Raw genomic sequence first — 15,675 nt, 5'->3', positions numbered from 1 at the left:
ATCAAGCAACTTTGCAGGAATCATCCATCATCAAAAGTCAGCTTCAGGCTAGAATCTGTACGAATACTAGAACATGCTGATGCCGCGTTCTTGATATGGCAAGGGAAGGGTCAGGCAATCAGACCCTTTACTGGAAGCTCCAAAAAAATTACTTCCCCCATCTTACGGCAAATCCGTGCACAGCAATCTGGGGAGAAAAAAGAAGAAGCAATACCTGAATTCGCTCCTTGGCTTGGGGGCGAGGCTGGATCGGAGCTACGAGGGCACCAGCGATCTCACGTAGCGGGGGCGAGGCCGTTGGTCTTGGCCGCTTCTGGAAGGGAGGAGAGGGACCGGGAAGATCGGGAGGCGGCGCAGCTCCGGCGAGCGGCGGCGGCGGCGGCGGCGGCGACGGGAAATGGGGAAAATTTTAGCGATCTCGCGGCCTCTTCTCCATGCGCCGTTGGATCGATCTTACACGGTGGTGATTGTGGCTGGAAAGACGTAGGAGCCCCTATATTTGCCGTTAATTTGTTATCTTCGAAACGACAGGGGCACACGGCATACCACATATGGCCCACCACACACACCCCCACGCGCGAACACGTGTCGCGCGCAAAGAGGGGCGGCGGACGCCGCGCGCTTCCCTATTTTTCGCTCCGTTTCTCTTTCCATTTTTCCGGTTTTCTTTCTCGGTTTTTTGTTACTTTACAAAGTTTACATACGTGATTACGTGTATATACATGTTTACAAAGTTTGTATACACATATACAAACTTTATATACGTGTATTTTCTTATATGTATATATACAAATATAAATACAAAGTTGATATTTTCTCCGGTTTCTTTCCCACTTTTTGGTTTTTTAATACGTTACAAATTTTGTATATGTGTTTATATACGTGTATTATTCTTTTTTATATGGGCATATACAAACTTTATAAAAATACGTATATAAATTTTATATACATGTATTTTTTTATAGTAAAAGTGTATACATATAAAAAATTGTAATATATATATACATATAAAAAGTTTATACATACGTATAGTACACACATACGTATATACAATTATACATGTACTACTTACTATAGAGAGGAGGAGAGAGAGGACTAGAGGCGGGCGAATGACCGCGCGGTGGCGTGGCGGCGGAGCATTTGCGGCTAGAATAAAATTTAAAAATATACATTATTTTTTACGTACGATTATAAAAGGTTTTGAACGATTTATCGAAATATACGCATTCCGCAGTTCAAAAATGACAGATTATTTTACACAGCATGAAGGCGCGGGAGTGCGAGACCAACGTCCGGAACAATCCGCGACGCGGGGCGCACGACTGAACAGCCAAGTTACGCATATGCATGCAGTATACGCACATATGCGGTGCCGCGTGACTGGCCCGCAGAACCAATGTGGTACTGTGCACCGATGTCGCAGGATTATTCCGGCTATTGGTCTCGCTACCTCCGTGCCACGCAAAATAACCGGCCGCACATCTCTCATGTACGTGTATATTTTCACAAATCTTTTAAAATTATGTATATCTCTACTATTATAAAAATTGAATATGTTTCCGTTAAAATTTTGATATGTCATATGTGTTCCAGTTGGTTTTCTAATATTTATTTTTATCTCTAATTTATCTATATCTATACCTAATAGCTTCCTGGTTTTTTGTCCGTCTTCTTTTTTTTGGCCGGTTTTTCTAGTCCGATTAGTATTTTTACGCATGTGGAATTCCTTTTTTTTTCGGCCTTTTGGTTTTTTTTAGTTCTCGGTTCTTTTTTTTGTCTGATCTCAGTCGATCTACCTTCCGTATGAAAACCCTCAACCAATTTTTGGGAGATCGAGAAACATTCGACCAAATTTGATGGGAAGATAGGCTCTGACGTTCCTCCCTCATTTATTTTCCCCATAATTTACTCTTTCAATTCGTCTTCAATTCGTTACTCCATTGATGATGGCCTATCGTCGAGCTTCTCAGACTTTTTGTCCGATTTTATGAAAAACGGAAAGAGAAGATCGAGTGGATGAAAACCCTCAACTAATTTTGGGAGATCGAGAAACATTGATCGGAAAGAGAAGATCGAGTGGTTGAAAACCCTCAACCAATTTTAGGAGATCGAGAAACATTCGATCAAATTTGATGAGGCTTCCACGTCATATGGTGAGAACATAGGCTTCCACGTCATATGGGTAAAGGACTGTTTTCCGGAGGTTAAGGACACGAGTTGGCTATGTGAGCAGCCTGCGGCTCTACTTGTGGGCTGGGCCGAAAAGAGATAGGCTGAGCGGAGAGAGGTAAGCTGAAAACGTAAGGAAGAAATAGGCTTTGGTCCAAAATCAAGAAAAGATATTCATTATTTTTTTCAATTATAATATATAGCGATACTACTGTTTTTATTTATTTCTCGGCTCCTATATAAGTTGTTGTATCACTAAAAACATATGTTTTGCAACGGGTATTTTTTTTCCTAGCAATCATAAAAACGTAAAAATTGTATATTTTAAAATTTTATTCTTTGCGGCTACGACATCTCTGAGTTCACCGGTACGCCTAGCTGATTACCGAGAAGACTAATTAGCACGTTTGCACAAGATGAGTTACCGGCGGGCGTCCACGTTTTGCTAGCTTAGGATAAAATCGAAAACATAAAGAAACATGAGTAGCACTGTATTTTAGTGCCGATTAGCACGATTAATTCGATGTTTTTCTCCGTAATTAGTGTTCGGGGTTTTTTTTGTAATTAGGCCGTAATTAATGTTTGGTTGTTTCTTTAAATATAATTAAAGCTTTCAAATTAAATTCTAAAAAAATCTACCGAAATTTAAAACTTTATACCCCAAATTTAAAACATTCAACTCAAATTTAAAAACTTTCAACTTAGATTAAAAAATTTCAAGTCAAGATTTTGAAAACTTTTAACTTAGATTTGAAAGCTTTCAACTCAATTTTATTTTTTTAAAATCAACTCAAATTTGAATACTTTTAACTTGGATTTTAAAATTTTAAACTGTTAACTCAAAATATGAAAATTTTTAACCCAAAATTTCGGTCTTTTCCAAAATTGTAAACCCTGCTTGAGAGTAGCCACAATCAGTTAATTAACCAAGCAGAAGAAAATGTGCGCTGCTCAACGTCTGTGGCAAATGGCAACGTATACTTCGGAAATACTACTAGTATAAACAGCAGATAATTAAGTCTCTTTTACAACTTCATTCAATTAAGGGAGTACCTATACATCTTTCGAAAGATTTTTATAATCGTATCACACAGATTTTTAATCTTTATATTAAAATCCGATAGATATAATAAAAAGCAAAAAGCAATTAAGAAACACCATAATGAACATTAAATTACCATATCCTCAAGAAAAAGACCAAATCCAATACAAAATTTAAAATTTACATGTGAAGATTCAAAAATTACAGTGTAACTTATAAAAGTTACAGTGTAAGTTTCATAAATTACACTGTAACTTACAAGAAAATGCACTGTAAATTTGAGTGAGAAAATTGAGTGAGAGATAAGAAAAAATCTTTCGAGTGAGATATAGCAAAATCGTTCAATTAATAGTCGGATTAGTATGACAACTTTAAAATCTGTTCCATACGTCAGTGTTGAAACGTGAGATTCTAACTGTCAATTAAAAAAAAGGGAGAACGAGAATCTGTTAGGATATTTTTGTACGGTTTGATGATAAACTAATCATGTGGGAGCACTATATGGCATATCTATACTCCTTAATATAATTCTAGATTTAAATCTAAATATAATGTATATAGATTTAAGCTTAGAATTAAGTTTTTTTAAGACGAAGGGAGCATGTGGCTTGTGGCTTGGGATCAGGCACCGAGGACACGTGCAAATCCATTGTGGGACGACGTGCTAGCTGCAGGCAGCGGCAGTACTGACGCCGGCCGAGGCCGAAGAATAACCTAAAAAACGAACGAGGTTGCCCATCGTTTCTCACTTTCTCCGTTGGTGTCGTGGATAGCTACCGTACCATCGATCTCCTCCATGGCCGCTTCAAACGCCATTAATTAGAAACGGTCAAGGTCAGCAGAGACCTTGGCCGGAGTATCATCACCAGTTCACCACCCGAGGAATCACCGACCATTGTTTTCCGAGTCCCACACACCGATTTTCGCTATTGACGCGCGGGCCTCCCGTCCCGGTCCTCCCCTGGATTTGAGCCCCAGGTATGTTCGGGCCACGGACGAGCCGCTCTTTTGCGAAAAGGCTCTTGTTGCTTTTCGGAACCTCGGGCAGGTCCTGACATCTTTGTTCGAAGTTCCACCAAAGAGTACTATCGCTCTTATGTACTCCATCCGTATACTTCTATCTAGATTCGTCGTAGTAGAATATGTTACATCTAGTCTTATATTTGTTTTACGTAGGACAGAGGGAGTAAACTACAACGCTAAAAAAATACCTAATATTTTCCCAGCCATTGATACATGTAAGGGTGAAAAAAAATAAAGTTATGTAGCGAATTCGACTTGGATCACCTCGAACTCGGAGTTGAGCTGAGTTAGCCTTCTAGCTCGAGAGTTTAACGAACTAGCTCACGATCCGCTTGTTTAGCTCATTAGTATAAGATATCGGTGCTTCTTAATTAGTGCTTAGTCTTTTAGTTACAAACTATTCGTATTTATTGAGTTCTTTATTAGTTAGTTTTTATTATTATGTTAATATATGACAAAATGCTAAATTTAAAATTATTAATATGGTAAAAATGAGATAGAGCTCGTCATCGAGCTTAACGATCCTATTCATGAGCCAAGCAGAGCTAAGCTAGCATTATAGCTCGTTAATGCTAACTAGCTGAGCCAAGCTGGCTCGTTAAGATAACAAGCTCAAACGAGCCGAGCCAACTAATTATCCACCCCTATAATTTAGTGTGTTGGCTGCTGGCACATTCTCTGTCTCCATCTCTCTAGCTTCTCCAAGCAATTCATTGGTTCTAGTTGCTTACCGCTCCTCGGGGACACTAGATCTGACACACCCTCCTACCTCTCTCCTCAATCTCACTCTTCATGCACTAACTTAATAGCAAAACTTTAAATATTTTTCTTCTTTTAAACTATGCATCCAATCAATGATCCGATTACACCGTTGTATTCGTTGTAATTAAGTCTTCGTAATAAGATCTCATATGATTATATTTGGATAAAAAATATTTTAATGTTTTTTTGTCATAATGCTCTTTTAAATGTTGCAATAATTATGTTTCACTATGTCATTTGGAATGTTGCACATAGTGCTATTTGAATGTTTCAGCAGATATTTTGTGATAATTTAATTGATGTTTCATTAGATCATTTGAAATGTTGCACACAGTGCTCTGTGAATGTTTCAGTAGATATTTTTGTAATGTTTCAGCTATTATTGTGTGATGTTTCAGCAGTTGTAACTTAATGTTTCGGTTGAAAAAGATTTTTTTTACAATAAAATATAATCATGTGAGATCTCTTTGTAAAGATTTAATCACGACGAATTTAACGGTGCAATCAAATCGTGAATTGGGTCAGTAATTTGTAAGAAAAAATGATTTATATCTTGCTAATTAGGTGCATAGAAGGAGAGAGAGGTGCTAATTAGGTGCATAGAAAGAGAAAGGGAGTGCTAAAAAACTTGCATGCAGGGAGGGGAAAGAGAGAGAAATAAAGCATGCATGTGGATGTGTTGCAGAGAAGTGCATACAGATAACATGCATGTACATGTAAGAAAGGGGCGTCCGATTTTTCTCAAATAAATCGGGCGCCGATTTGTAAGAAAGAGAAACAATCAATCTATCTAATCTAACAGCTTGGTGTGGTGGGCCTATTAATTTTAATGAAAATAGTTATTTTTTCTTAGGGTTTCTAGATTTTCTCTAATTTATTATAGTGTCATGTGATGCCATAGGAGCATTTATATAAGTGTCACGTGGTGGTTTAGAAGTGTTTATAGGAATTTAAACATTTAGTATATAATAGATAGATAGATAGATTGGATATCATCTTATAATTTAGCAATGCATGTTCGTAGAATTATTTAAGGTGACATATTATATGTTGTCAACCTTTTTATAATTAAATAATGTTTCCTCCTTGTATATTTGGTTGCCATTCAATGAATATATAGCCCATACAACATCATGGATTTTGAATTATTTATTTGATTATAAATAAAATAATAATAAAAAAATATACGTGACTTAAATTTAGCTATAGAAATCGAAGATTAGGAAAGGAAAGAGGAGATAAGGGGAGTACGTATGAACCAAAATCGGAAGAGAAGATGAGGGGTGTACGTATGAACCAACCGGAGCAAGGGTAAGTACGTACTATGGAGGGGAGGTGGGGACGGGTGTGAAGAGGGGGATTTTGGTTTTTAAATTAGATTTAATGGTTAAAAATACTGAACCCATCAATTTAAAGGAAAATCAATGGTTATATTTTAAAGTGTTACTTGGAGGTTTATGAGGGTTTATAGGAATGCTGTGTGGTACTTTAGGAACGTTTGTAGGGTGTTTAATTAACTTTTTAGTATATAATAGAAATAGGTAGATAGAATATAGATGTGCCCCACCCAAAAGGATTGAGGAAGATGTATTGTGGTATGAAATTATTTTTTCTAAATAATGTAATTGCCAAGAACCAAATAGATAAAATTCTTTAGGTATCATGTATACTTTTTTTAAAAATTTTCTGAACCAGCATGTACTCTGTAAAACTTCGCAATATGTTAGCTGAGGTTCAGTATATACAGCTATGCAAATTTAAGCTCGAGCGGTCGAGCCTGGTCTGTGTTTTTTCTAGTTTATGTTTAATCCGCATAGTTGATTGTAACCTCGGTGTTATACTCTAGTGCATATGCCCAGGTAAATTTATACTAAAAGTTTCATGAAAAATATCATGCGCACACAAGGTTTCTCGTGTACACATCGTACACACCAACTAACAAATTTCACCAAAAATATCTAGAAAAAAAATGCACAAGTACTTTAGTATTACACCTATATGTAAAGTTTTAAACTCAAATTCATTATATTTTAGGCATAACAAAATAGATAAAAATTTGACAATTTTGTGGGTATAAATCTGTCAGAATTTGTCCTTTTGGTGTTCCCTATATATGATGAATTTAAAAATAAAACTTTACACATAATTGTATTAAAAGTATATGTACATTTTTTTAGAATTTTTATGATATTTTTTAATTGGTGTGCACAATGTGTGCATATGATACGTTCTCATAAGTTTCCTAGGGTCTGTTTATAAAATAACTTTTGAAAGGGCTAAAATGTAAAAGTCCATTTGAAAACTTTAGAATTATAAAACTGATAACGCAAACTTTCAATACTATTGAGCCCATTTTATTTTTTAAAACCATTTGCATTAAATTACATTTTGTTGCTTAAATGTTAAGTGCAATTTGCAAGCGGTTGGCGTGTTGAATGTGTGTTAGTCAGGACGACCAAACAATACCTTTCCTTCTTCTTTTTTGTCCATCTACAGATCTATACCTCGTGCTATCCAAAAATACAAGCCTAGCTTCTCTAAAATTTCTTTTTTTTCGACGGGCTTGTTTCTCTTAAATCAAAATCGATCCCGATCGGTTGCACCTACCAAGAAAATCTGATGGAGATGAGAGGGGTATTCTTGGCGGCAGGGATGGCGATGGTACGTGCTCTTAGAAATAGAGGGAACCTCAACAACTTTCAGGTTGCTCTCCGTACCTCCTCAAGAGCCTAGCTAGAAAAGTTCAAACCATGATATACATAGTAAGAATGCTTAGCTATGATTAATCGCAGGACGAAATAATTCCTCCACCTGAGGTAGACCTTCCCCGAGAAACTGAGGATTCAGAAAGAATAATTCCTTCACCGGATGTAGAGTACCTTCCCCGGCAAACTGAGGATACAGAAAGAAAACTTCCTTCACCGGAGGTAGATTACCTTTCCCGGCAAAATGAGGATATAGTAAGCACACTTCTTATGGAGAAACAATGAGTTTTCTCTATAAATTTACTTATTGTTCATTTAGTTAAGTATCTACCGGTTCGTCGAAGCAACTCTATTTTGAGCTTTTATTAGTTTCACCAAGATATTTACATGCTACTTTGCCAAAAAGAAAAACTACGGATTTAATTAAACCAGCAAAAATAAAAACTGTAGTTTTCTATTCAAGCATAAAAAGTAAATTTATAATTGATGCATTATCTACATGATGCAATCATGGCTGCTATCTTTTCAATTGGACGGCTGAGATGCATGCGCTTCTAGCGCGGTTGGCGCAGGTATTCAGTTGTGAACGCTGCAGCTGGGTTTAATTCCTGAACTCATTTTTCTGCTTGGATTAAATGAAAAGTTAGAAATATGTGGCTCCATCTATCTTAATTATATCGGATGGCTAGCTCCTTCTAACCATCCCAACTTTTTTTAAGTATAAAGCTGGATCTTTACCCTAGCTATTTTTGTAAAGTCAAATGCAAATAACATAGAGACCCTTCATTATTAGAATTCCATAGAGGCACCTTCACCAGAAAGTTGAGGATATAGAAAGTACACTTCTTATGGTTTTTATATTTTACTTTTCAATCTGCCGGTTTGTTGAAACAACTATCTATTTTGGGCTTTTAGCTTCAAATAGATGCTTTCGACTAGTTTGCGTCGCACCCTTTGTTGCTTGATAATTTTACCAAAATATTTACATTGTTATTTTGTCAAAAACAAAAAAACACAGATCAAAATGATGTGTAGTATTTTTTTTCCATCAATAGCTTTTTTTTTAGCAATTTTAAGAATTGCATAGGGACTAGAAAGTATTCCCTCCCTCTTAAAATATAACAACGTAGCATTCAAAATTTATCTTAAAATATAACAATTTCTCCATATATTTTCTTCTCTCAATCAATAACAATATTTTCGTTTAGTTCCACCTACTACCTAATACTTGGGGAGTATACAATATTTCTTTTGGCTGATTTGTCCTCTTCTAGTGGCTAAAGTATTTTATCATAAGTTGTTAACAGCTGACATATTTCCGATACTTCATAAATTTATTCGCATTTCCATTTTGTACCATATAACTCCAGACTAGTTAAGAAATATACTTAGCCATACAATTATATAATTCTTACATGTATCTCCTTTCTGATGCAAAACATATGGATTGTGATTGTATTTTACTAGCAACTGATAATAAAGATTGTTGTAACTTGTAACTATCCTCAAAGTCCCTAGCATCGCAGAGTTAAGCCTATAGCAGCATCAACCTTCGGCCTGGTTTAGTTTCCAAATTTTTTTTCTAAAAACATCACATCGAATCTTTGGACATTTGCAAATAGCTCTGTTGCCAAAGAATAGCTAAGTTGCCAAAGAAGCTCAAACCCTTTCTGCTTTGACCTTCGACCTTATTAACGAGCATTAAATATAGATTGAAAAAAATAATTGCACAATTAGGGGGGAAATCGCGAAACGAATCTTTTGAGCCTAAGACCATTCCCAACCCAATGACTAAGATGGTGTCCATAGCATTAAATAAGCTGCCACATAGGATGAAAAATGATGTGGCAAGCGAATAAATGAGGAAAGAGAAGGAAACCACATGAGTCATGGTTTCTACGCAACATCCAATACATCATGTGAGATAAGTAGCATTAAATTTAAGTATGGATAGTGGTGTTTGCATTGGAATGGTAGTGTCTAGTACTAGTTTCTTGATGATGTGGAGTTTATGGAAACTATGTCTAGTATCTTGGGTTGGGAATGGCCTAATTAGTACATGATTAGCCATAATTGCTACAATAACCCACATGTGCTAATGACGGATTAATTAGGTTCAAAAGATTCGTCTCGCGGTTTCCAGACGAGTTATGAAATTAGTTTTTTCATTCGTCTCCGAAAACTCCTTCCGGTTAAACATCCGATGTGACACCCAAATTTTTTTTTTCGCGAACTAAATAGGCCCTTCGTCAACTCCGAAGTAGTTTTGAACTATGATAACCTCTTCCGATTATTGCAGCTCGAACAAAAAGAAGAGCATGGGAAAACAACTGAGCTAGAAAGAAAAGAGAAGCAACTTAAAGAAGAGAGACATGGCGAAGAACATGAAAGGCCACACGAAGAATTAGGACAGGGCACAAAACTCGAAACACAGTGTGAAGAACACAAAAGACTCGAAAGACAGTGCGAAGAACTCGAAAGACAGCGCAGAAAACTCGAAAGGCAGGGCGAAGAACTCAAGAGGATGAAAACCATCACGATTGTTTATGAACAGTTCCGTCAATGGATTGAGGACAAAGCTTCAAACTCCAGTAGTGGGGTTAGCTTCATTGAGTTCAATCCCTCAGAGGTAGATGATTCAGTCCCAAAGGACCAAAATCATTGTCTCGGGAGAGGTGGTTATGGCATCGTCTACAAGGCAAAACTTCGGAACGAGACTGTTGCTATGAAGATTCTCAATGAGAGTAGCCGGCAAGGAGAACGGGAGTTCAAGCAAGAGGTGAGTAACCAATTAAATAAATTGTAAATAATTCTATCATTACGTGGATAACTATTTTGTCAACTGGAAGGGGAGGGGAGAAAGAGATCATGGGGACTTCTTTGATTCATTATTCTTGCTTCATTGTAATAGCACTAGCCTCATAGCATAAAGGGTTCTCCTACCAAATATGGGTAAGATCAAACCAAAAAAAAAAAAGAAATAGTCAAACAACTAATTCTTATACTAGAAAACAAATCACACTATTTAGGAAATATTCTGAACTCTGAAGAGGGTATTCTCAGTGTGAGGCTGCTGCTACAGTATCATCAGCAAGTACTGTTCATTTGCGATATTTATGCTCAAAATATTGATTAAATAGTGTACTTTACTTACTGAAACGATCACTCCAATAGAGGTGGACACTACCTGCAGTTCTGCACCAATAGATCAATAAAACGACAGCCACAACAATTTATTCTGTAGATTGTGCAGTTCACCTTTTCTTCCCGGCTTCACCCTTTCCAGCAAGTTCTAGCACCATTAAACTTCTTGCATTAACTTTTTAGCAAACCTAATATTTATCCGACAGATAAAGCTATTCTGTAGAATGTGCAGTTCACATCACCCTTTCAAGCAAGTTCTAGCACCATTAAACTTCTTGCATTACCTTTTAGCAAACCTAATATTTGTCTGACAGATAAACCTAACATGTATTCTTACTATTGCTCTTCTTGCACCAAAAAAAAAAATTCTGAAAATTCAGATTGCGATACTCAAAAGAATAAGGCATCAAAACCTGATCACTCTCAGAGGAGCATGCAGTGAGAAATTCGCACTCATGTATGAGCTTTTACCTAATGGCACCCTTGAAGATCGCCTTATTAATGAGAAACAAAGGGAATCATTCTCATGGGAAGAAAGAGTAAGAGTGGCAACTAGCATCTGCACTGCTCTTGTATTTCTCCACAACGCCAAGCCTAATCCAATTGCTCATGGTGATCTTAAACCAGGCAACATCCTCTTCGATGATGAAAACATATGCAAGCTCAGTGACTTTGGAATCTCCCGTTTGTTACAGCAGACAAACGACACAGGAACGCCTAACCATATTACAGAAGTGCCAAAGGGTAGCGGTCCCTATATGGACCCTGAATTCAAGAATACAGGCAAATTGACTCCTCAGTCAGATGTATTCGCGTTGGGTATCATTCTGCTGCAGCTAGTCACAGGCCAAAGTGCAACGGGCCTAAGAAAGCACATCGTTGATAAATTGGAAGGTAAAAAATTGGAAAAAATGGACACACGCAAGCAAAAGATGATCTTGGAGAAACTTCAAATCTTGGATGCTCAATTGAAGTTGGATGACACGTCTATACAGGATGCTGTAAAGATGGTTTCACTGGGCCTGAGATGCAGCAATAGTGAAAGGAAACGTCGTCCAAGCTTGGAAATTGAGGTGTGGCCTGAGATTGAGTCAATGAATAAGTCAGAATGTCTATATGGGTCAGATGAAGTTGACTGACTGATGGTCCGTTCAAATAAGTAACTGCCACGAATCACACAGATAAATCAAATCGTTTGGTGGCATGCATATTTCTATATTTTGTTTTGGAAAGAAGACATATTTCTATTTTTTCTATCATGTTAGCTACTTTTAGCTGAGGTTCAGCATATGCAGCTATGCAGATGTAAGCTCAATCCTGGTCTGTTTATCTTGTTTATGCTTAATCTGCAGAGTTTGATTGTATCCTGGTTTTGTAATTAATCTTTTATGTCATGTAGCAAACTGTTGTTTGACTTATTTGTCTATCTGTCTCGATGGTTGGTTTTCTATTTTAAGAAGTTTTTTTTTTGATAAATATAGAAGTTTGTCAATAAATTCCACAGTACATGTCATGCAAAAATCACATTTGCATGGCATATGAAATTACCTTGATCTGCACTACCAACTAATTCAAGAATTCCAATAATTATATGCAGACAGGGAGGGATGTAAGTGGGTCTAACTCTGGATATCCATCGAACTTGTCTGGTTCACTTCTCCCTTTTACCCTTCCCCCAGCTAATTGCCACAACGACCCTGATAATAGTTAATTCGAGATGGGCCATTTTTGGGGAGCTTAGCACAGAGTATGTAACAATACAGAGAGATTTGAGCCCTGATTTTTGATGAGGCAATTATTTACTCCAGCCCATCGATTCACCAGTTATCAACTAGGGATCCCCAAACGAAATCAATCCGCTTCCTGTGAAATCAAAGCTACAGGAAAAAAACAAACAAACAAAAAAAAAACAGCAGGGCCAGCCGCCAAGAAGAGGAGGAGTAAGTACCGGCTTTTTTCCGGCGACCTCCCCTCCTTCACTCGCCCTCGTCGCCGGCAGCCATCATCGCCTTGTGCCCCGCCGCCGGTACACGCTCAGCCGGCGGCGCCGCCGCCGCTTTTGCTGTAGTGGTGGTGCGTGTCAGCGTGTGCAGTCAAGGCCCAGATGTACGGGCCGTGTGGGCCCGATACCGTCTGTTTCTATCTGGGCCTGTAGGCCAGAAGGCGGAGGCGGGCCGATCCAGTGGTACTGATGGGCTGTCCATTTCATTAGCTTTACTGGGCCGCAATGTGTAAGAGAGGGTTAGAGGCACGAGGCGGCGCAGTTCCAGCGAACGGCGGCGGCGGCGGCGGCGGAAGTTGATGGCTCCGGCACCGTCTTCCTCGTCAGCCGCCATCGACGAGCCGCTCCGGCAGCCGGTGCCTCCCTACCGGAGGCTGACGCTTACTGGGCCGAGTGGCACCGCGGCTGCTTCTCTCTCTCTCTCTCTCCCTCCGTTCGGTCTCCCATTTGCTTCCGCTGTTGCCGCCGCTCGCCGGCGGGGAGGGAGGTGCGGAGGAGGTGAATGGCGGCGGTTTCAGCGGTAGGGGTGGGGGGATCAACATCGGAGGTGGTACAGCGGCCGCGGCCGGCGGCGAGGGTGGCTGGCGCTCAATTGGGGGATGCTTTCTTGGTCGGCCATGGCATCGGCATCGTCCGATGGGGCTCTACAGTGTTGTCTATGGAGCTCTCTGTTTCTCTCACGGTAAATTTTTTTGCAGCTCCGTCCGATCTCCTCTTTTTTTTTAATCGCGGTGCATTTCTCGTCAAATCATGTGATAGGAAAGTAGGAGTAAATGCTATGGGATTATCGAATGGTTGTATAAATGGACGAACAAATCATGGAAGGTCCTAAGAGAAATCACGGTAAGGGATCAGTAGTTTTGTGCAAGTCAATGATTGTTTCTTATTTTTTTACTCAACAGTTTTCTGGGGAATCCAGTTGGATGAACAAGTCCGCACATGTGAAAGCTACTACACAGTTCAAATTTTCTTTTATGTAGTTTGCCAACACCGTTGAAGTATTACTACAGTACTACTTACCATAAATGAAGAGTACAGCAAGACAGCAAGTGCCAGAATTATCTATTGCGCGCCACTGTAAATGCCATATTTTAGGAAGTGTGTTAAAAATAAGGACTTAACAAGACCGCGGGATATGTGGTCCTTAGTTTATGATCACTATATCTTAGGAGTTAGGAGTGAGGTCAAGGAGGAACTCAGCCTATGACAACAGCCCAGTTTCCAGATCTCGGTGCTCTTCTTGGCTGAAGGTTTTGCCTAGAGTTGTCTCTATCTTCCCAGGCTGCAGATCCATCCATCATGAGCAGCTACTGAATCCTGCACCTGGGTAAGAATCAGCTGCTTTTCGCCATCCTAGCTCAGTTTCTGATGTATTTGCATTGCATGTTTGAATCATCCCTGCCCTGTGATTTTTCTTCTAGCCGCAAGTAGTGCATTGCATAAAAAATATTACATGTTTAGTTTTCACCGTCTAAATTTGTGCAATCACAATTCTGATTTGAAATAGTAGCTGCATGGTGAGGAGCCATACTAAGTTAGTGGTCGTAGTTTGTTACAGGTCAAAAGCAGAGCATCCATTACCAGCTTCATTTAAACTGACACACAATTGTCATGAAACAATAACAAGGCCCTAATAGGATAAGCATTGCTGCAGACGGCAGCAAGGTTGCGGAGCACAAGCTGAAGCAGGTACACCCTTCGTTCACTCTACTTATTGGCTAGTTGGTGAGAAAATGATAGATATATTGTGTCTTATGCTAGCCTGCTAGGCTGTCCATTCCATCCAATTAATTATGGTTTACTGTTCCTGAGTACTGACCAAGAAAAGGATCAAACCATATAGTGCATGAAGTGCGCAAGCCAGAAGCCGCACATGTTACTTGTGCACCTCTAAAAGTACCTTGTCCAAAGCTTCAAAACTCCTCATACAAAAATCAATTTCACGCCTTCACCTTCCTACTTCCTACTCCCTCCGTTCCAAAATATAGCAACCTTGTACTGGAGGTCTGTCCAGATTCGTTGTACTAGGATGTGTCCCATCCAGTACAAGGTTGCTATATTTTTGGACGGAGGAAGTAGCTTTCTATGTGGTGCCGCTTATGGCTTTTTTCTTTTTTTCATTTTTTTTCAGTTTTAGCTTTCACCTCCTTATAGTTAAAAATCATTCGAGAAAGCAAGAAAGTGTTTCTATGAGCCTTTCTAAAGAAATATTTTCAAATAAAGTCTTCCACAAATAATTTCATGTTTTAAGGGAAGCTCGTGGAAACACTCACTATATGTGATCTATTTCATTAATCAATAATAGCTTTAAGTTCACTAGTATCAAATACAGATCAGTTGTTAGCACCACCACCCTCTCCACCCATCCTGTCCCATACAGGTGGCCTGTGAAGTCATGCTTTCATGAAGAATGTAAATCTTGTTGCCATGGTGACATGGTCCACTATAGCATTATCAGCATGACCCTTCAATACATTTGCCATGTTTTCTGGTAGCTATTTTTAAAGTTGTCTTTTGTAAACTTTATTTGATCAGGGCCCAGGATTGTACACGCTTTTCTGTGGGAAAACCAAAATGAGTCCTGGTGCTTTTATTGCATATTTTCTCATCAAATGGAATCAGGAGACCTACGTCTTTCTTCGAATCCGAGTTATAATGGGATTCCTCATATTCCTCTACATGGTGATGTTCTTCTTGTCGGGCATTTTCTTCTTCTCTACGAAAAGAACCATTTTGAGCTTGCTAGATGCTTTGTCTGATGCCATCCTGGTGTATGTTATTGGGGCCATGCAAGCTGCACCTTTCAAGAATCAGCTCTTCCCAGTCTG

The 15,675-nt window shown here is 38.8% G+C and overlaps 1 long non-coding RNA gene across 1 annotated transcript; it reads right to left on the bottom strand.

Moving 5' to 3' along the window:
• Positions 1–11,483: 11,483 nt before the first annotated feature.
• On the bottom strand, positions 11,484–12,922 carry LOC112936963 (uncharacterized). Its single transcript, XR_010737816.1, has 2 exons — positions 12,794–12,922; positions 11,484–11,925 (listed from the first exon to the last, which is right to left on the bottom strand). It is a non-coding gene; the product is annotated as an uncharacterized lncRNA (long non-coding RNA).
• Between the last annotated feature and the right edge of the window lie 2,753 nt (positions 12,923–15,675).

This window comes from Oryza sativa, chromosome 11, assembly GCF_034140825.1.
Source record: "Oryza sativa Japonica Group chromosome 11, ASM3414082v1".
Classification (NCBI taxonomy): Eukaryota; Viridiplantae; Streptophyta; class Magnoliopsida; order Poales; family Poaceae; genus Oryza; species Oryza sativa.
Note: the sequence above shows the minus strand (reverse complement) of the source record. Positions and strands in the feature narration are given on the sequence as shown.